Source organism: Vigna radiata, chromosome 7 (genome assembly GCF_000741045.1).
Source record: "Vigna radiata var. radiata cultivar VC1973A chromosome 7, Vradiata_ver6, whole genome shotgun sequence".
Classification (NCBI taxonomy): Eukaryota; Viridiplantae; Streptophyta; class Magnoliopsida; order Fabales; family Fabaceae; genus Vigna; species Vigna radiata.
The window spans coordinates 13,621,232-13,627,483 of NC_028357.1; the positions used below are offsets into that span (position 1 = coordinate 13,621,232).

The following is a 6,252-nucleotide window of genomic DNA, read 5'->3' on the forward strand; positions in this document are numbered from 1 at the left end:
TAAAAATACTTTTTCCAAAAAAAAAAAGGAAAACTTTCTTTTAATAACACTTTTTTAACAACTTTTTTACAACGCATACGTGGCAGCTTGTGATTGATCCGTTTTAAATATTTTTTAAACATATGTTCAAATAGACCAATAAAATGATGACACATGTTCCGTTGTCAAAAAAGTTGTCAAAAAATGTTGTCAAGATATCATTGTCCAAAAAAAAACACGTTCAACACTCCAGTTTCATTTCTTCTTTGACAGCACCAAGTGCTGGCCACTATTGAAGACCTCAATGTTGGCCATTTCTTGGACGGTTCTTCCATTCCTCCCGTTCATGCCACTGACGCATACGCAACTACTACCACTACAACTCCATATTTTCTTCTCTATCAATAGGATCGTTTTCTCGTAGCATGGCTTTTGGCATCTATCTCTACTCCCCTTCTCACCAAAATGGTTGAACTGCAAGGCCTCACAAAATTTTGCAACGTCTCATAACTTATTACGCTACTCAGACTCAGCGTTCAATTGCGTCAACCAAAACAAGATCGTTCCATTTCTTAATATTTGTTGGATATCAAGAAGTTGGTTGACACCGTAGCTCCTATGGGTTCACCCATCTCCTCTGTAGACCACATCGAATTCATTCTTAATGGATTGCCAGAAGACCATGATTGGTTCATCGTCACCTCTCGTTCTTGCACACGAAGAAAGGTTACAAAAACGTCGTCTTCATGATCAACAACTCGTTCAAGTTAATCTCACTGCTTCAAACTTCAACTCAAGATGTGGTTCAAGATCCACTTCCAACCCACATCGTGGTGGACGTGCTCATTCCAACACTTACAAATAAGCAAGGGGTACCTTCAAAACGTCTTCAAAGAGCAAAACCAATAAATTTTCTACAACACAACCCAGAGTGCAATGTTAGATATGCGGAAAAAATGGCCTTGCAGCCTCCACTGCCGACACATGTTTGATCAAATCTTTCAATCATCTGTTTTGGCTAACTCTTCACAGGTCCATTCTTCTGATGACGCTACGTCTATTCTAGGAACATCATACCAATCCTTTGTGGTATCCGGACAGTTGGGCCGCATGTCATCTACCAAATGATCTCTTCAATCTTTCACAGAAACAACAGTCCAAAGGATCTGAAGTTGTCAAACTAGGAAACGGGTCAGGTATGACTGTTTTGCATAAAACGACTCTTTATCTCACTAATCTTCTTTACGTATTTCACAAAAAATCTATTCAGTGTTTCCTATAGTTTGCCAAGGATAATAACGTTTACTTTGAGTTCAATGCTGATAGATGCCATATTTTAAGTTGTTTAGTTAATAGCGAACAAATCTCAAGCTTTAACGATTTTTAAGTTATTTAAAGTGTTTGTTGAAAAAATCAAATTGGACATAAGATTCAATCTATACAATCTGATAATACAAACGAGTTTGTCTGTTTCTCAAAATTTTTACGTGATCATGGCATATCTCATAGATTTACTTGCTCCTATACCCATGAACAAAATGGGTCTACAGAATGTAAACATTGTCCCATTGCAGATGTTGGATTAACGTTACTCGCTAGTTTGGCTCTCCCTATGATGTTTTGGGATGAAGCCTTCGCCTCTCCCATTTACATTATTAAAATTTGGGAAGGAACAGTGAATTATTTAAACTTGAATTGATGCCCATTAAATTTGTGGTTGCCTTTTGTAATAAAGTTCAAGACCATTATGCATTGTAATCTCTTAGCGTTTCATGAATCTTATTTCCTTTCGGTGTTCATGGAGAAAACTTTTATCTCCATTTTTCCATGGTGCAACTATCTGGTCTTTTTTAATGTTTATCATTTATGTTAATCCAATCACTTTGCTAGTATAATTTTATATGGTAATTTACTTTTCGATTAAATATGTTTTTAGTCCTTATATTTTGGGGCGATTTTGGTTTTAGTCCCCCTTTCAAACTAAGATACAATTTAGTCCTTCAACTTTAGAAAACTCTGGTTTTAGTCCTTTTTACCAAATTTTTTTAACTTTATTTGTTGTTTGAAGCACTTTTCATTATAGCATTTGAATTGTTTACACTATTTGACACATTTTTGCTTCAATGTTAACTGAGAAATGCGTTTGAAACAGTAAATAAAGTTAAAAAAAAATTGGTAAAAAAGACTAAAACCAATTTTCTAAAGTTGAAGAACTAAATTGTACCTTTGTTTGAAAGATGGATTAAAACCAAAATCGGCCCAAACTATAAGGACTAAAAACATATTTAACCCTTTACTTTTTTTTAACCCAAAGGAAGAGACAAAAGTGATTCCATTAATGAGATGACTAAATTGATTTTAAACAAAAATGCATGGAATAAATATATAATCTCTTGAATAAAACTCAGGAAGGTACAGCAGGTTGAAACATATAAAAATCTTGGCATTTATTATCTTACCCAATGAAGTTGAAGAAAAAGGGAATTCAGTGGAAGAAAAATGTAATGGAGTTATCGTGATAATGCTAATATTAAATTTTCTTCATATCACATACTGTTGCAATGTATTCTTTTATATAGATGATTTTTAATATTTATCGACATTTATATGATTTTAGTTTTTTTTAATGTTAAGAATTTATATAATATATTATCTTTAATCTTTAATATTATTATATTATTTATTATGTTATATATTTTTTTATATTTATGTATTAGATGAAATAATTATTTTATTTTTAAAATACAGATCCAAAGTTAAAATTAGATTTATGAAAAATTTAAGTTTCAATATAATGGATTTAGAAATGAATTTAAATTTTTAGTATGATTTAAATATTTGGATTTGAATTTACAATTTTATACAAATATTTGAATCTAAATTAAAAAAAAAAAAAAAAAAAACACTCAGTCTAACTTTGTACAAAAATTATATTTAGATTCAAAAACACTCCATCTATGTTTTTTTTAATCCATAGATGAATGCATGAATTTTTGGTAATAAGTGTATTTTGAATGTATTATACGTGACTTATAATGTTTATGTTAATTGGACTTATGAAGTTGTGAAAATGTTAATTGGAGTTATTTATGACATTGTGATGTTGGTAATAGTATTTATATATGTTTAAGTAAATATCGACGGAAGAAGAATTAGTTCTCTCTTATTAGGACGGTAAATATATAGTCGATGATGTGGTTGGTGTAGACTTCAATATAGTCGTAAACATACATAGAAAATTACAAATAACAACCGCATTGGCTGCTTTGACCACGTTATGCATTGTTGAGCATGCCTTGAATATATTGAATATGTGTTTGAATGCATCAAGTAGTATTATCAATTTTTTACCAGACAATGACCATCACAGGGACCAACTAATGTCCTACCTTGTGCATACTAATGGGTGTCTCGACATTATTCGGATGTGTCTAGAGGCACTTATTAATCTTTGTCAAAGACTAAGAATAATTGGGTTAGTTAAGGATGTAATTTGGTCGATAATGGAGGAACAAGTAGCTCAATTTCTTCATATAACTAGCCATAACGTTAAGAATTGAAGTGTGTCATTTTTCTTCCATTGATTTAGGTCCACCATTAACCAACACTTTCACAATGTGTTGGATGCTATTTTAAGTCTAGAATCTGAATCTTTAATTCAGCCCTTAGGAAATGAGGTTCATCCTTATTTCTTGAACAACAGTCAATCTTACTCATACTTTAAGGTAATGATTTCAACACTTGTTAAGATGTAATTTTATCAAATGACACTAATGTTTTTGAGTTTTTTCATGAGTTCTTATTTCTATTTTTAGGATTGTTTAGGGGCCATATATGGAACTCATGTTCGAGTAAGGGTGCCAAAATCATATGCTCCGAGATATCGAGGAAGGAAAGATTGCCCAACTCAATGTGTTTGTCGCGTGTGATTTTGATATGAAATTCACATATGTTCCAGCTCGTTGGGAAGGCACAACATCTGATTCAAGAATTTTAAAGGATGCTCTTGCTCGAGATGATCCGTTGGTTATCCGTCAAGGTTAGTGTGTTCATTGCGATCTTAACTTTTTGGTTATTAGTGACTAATAAATACCACTGTATGTACAATATTGTAAAAAAGTACTATCTTGGCAAAGTTGGATTTATGTTGAAAATAATAATTATGATACCATATAGAGGCATCAGATATCACCTTAAAGAATTTACATGCAGAGGACCAATGAATATATGCGAGCTCTTTAACCACCGTCATTCATCCTTGAGAAATGTTATTGAAAGAACATTTGGTGTGTTAAAAAAAGGTTCTCTATTATTGCTAATGGCGTTGAACCACATTTTGGGTTGGAAACTATGACAGACATTATATTAGCTTGTTGTATCCTACACAACTTCCTTCGAGGCGTGGATAATGCTGACTCATTACTTGATGAGGTTGATGATGAAGTGAATGAAAGGGAAGACCATACAACATCATCTTAAGTTTGTGAAGAAAATTATTGGCTTGGTAGTAGTATTAGGGATTGTTGATAGGGGGAGCACAATGTTAGCTAAATCTAATCCTTGTGATATTTGTTTTTTATGATGACAACACATTGTTAATAAAAACACATGTATGTGTACTGCGTTATGTGTTATATGTGTTTATTCTTATTGTGAAATATGCACATATTGTGATTGTCACATTTGACATATTGTGTTGATTGTTGCATATTACTGTGTTTGTATCATATATGTGTATGCACAATATATGTTTTGGAAATATAAAAACCACATGCACAAAAGCATATTTGCATGACATAATCGATTACAGTGTTGTGATAATCAATTAAGGTCATCAGACAGCTTGAGTTTTAAACTGTGGCAAAACAACTAGTTTTGAATCGATTACATTAGTTGGTAAATCGATTAAAACTCGTGTGTTTGCACATATATTTTTCAGATGTGTTGTGATGAGTTTTGGAAAGAAAAGTTTTCAAAAATCTGCTAAGTGTTGAAGCTTAATTATTACATTGATTATGTATTCAATTAAGTCTGTTAAGATTTGAAAATTGTTTTATGCTTATCATAATTGTTATAACGGTCATATTTTTAAATGTGTTGACTAAGCATTTAAGGAAAACCGATTACATTAATTGAACATTCAATTATGTGCTTTAACTATTGTTAGTCTGTTACATGTGTTTAATGTAACTGATTACATTAATATAGTAATCAATTCAATTGCGTCAGAATTTAAAAAAACTATATATTAACGCATTGATTGATTTTTTGTAAGACAATTGAGAATTACACTTTCATATCTGATTGATACTCGTTTGAGAAGTTTTTTAGAGTGATCAAAGGCTTCAAGAATACAGAACGTCAAGTGGTTTACATATCTTGAAGAATTCTTGAGAGGCAAACGTGACTGGATTGAAGAGATTGGTTGTTTGATCAGGAGAAAATGATTCACAATCTTTGATTTGTGTGTGTGCAGCCAAGAAGAAGAACGAGGAGTTCTTTGTACTTTGAGAGGTGTCTCAATGGGGTGACTGTAGGAGATGATTATTCTTGGTGCAGGGTCTTGTTATTGGCTATATTAGATTAGTGAGTTAGAGAAGTGGTTTACATTTTGACAGATTGGTTGTTGTAAAGTCTTGTTGTAAAAACTCATATCTTTGTAGTGCAATTGGCTTTCAATCTCAGGTTGATTGAAAGGACATAGATGTAGGCATTGAGGCCGAACTAATATAAAAACTAAGTTTGATTTTCTTCTCCTTATCTCTTTACATAATTGATTACGTATTGTTACTATTCGATTACATATATTGTTACATTGCACGCATAATGCTTATTGCACAAGAAAGGTTTAAAGAACCATACCATTTGTAAAAAAGATTTTTATAAAACACCAATTCACCCACCCTCTTGGTGTTGAGAAACAAAGCTCATTAATTTTAAAAATTGGCACCATAGTTGGTTTTCAAAAATTATTTGAAAAAAAAAATTGATGAATCTTTTTGTATAATCGATTGTTCGATCCTGAAATGGCTTCGGTTTCTCAAACACTAAGGAAGAGTGAATTTGTATTTTAGTGTGTGCATGTTACTTGTAATGATAATTGCAATTCTATCACTAATGGTTTCTTTGAAGCATTTGAAGTAGGATTATTCCAAAATGGAAAATATGGTATCAACAGACTGGAATCCGGGGTTGAAAGGGTGAATTCGTAGGCATAAAGATTTACTAGATTTCTCAACAGGAAGAAAGTTGACGAGCAGCAAAATAATGACA

At 32.0% G+C, this 6,252-nt stretch overlaps 1 long non-coding RNA gene across 1 annotated transcript; it reads left to right on the forward strand.

Moving 5' to 3' along the window:
• Nucleotides 1–249: 249 nt before the first annotated feature.
• On the forward strand, nt 250–4,613 carry LOC106765887. The gene is made up of 2 exons (XR_001376094.2): nt 250–1,175; nt 3,795–4,613. It is a non-coding gene; the product is annotated as an uncharacterized LOC106765887 (long non-coding RNA).
• The last annotated feature ends 1,639 nt before the right edge of the window (nt 4,614–6,252 follow it).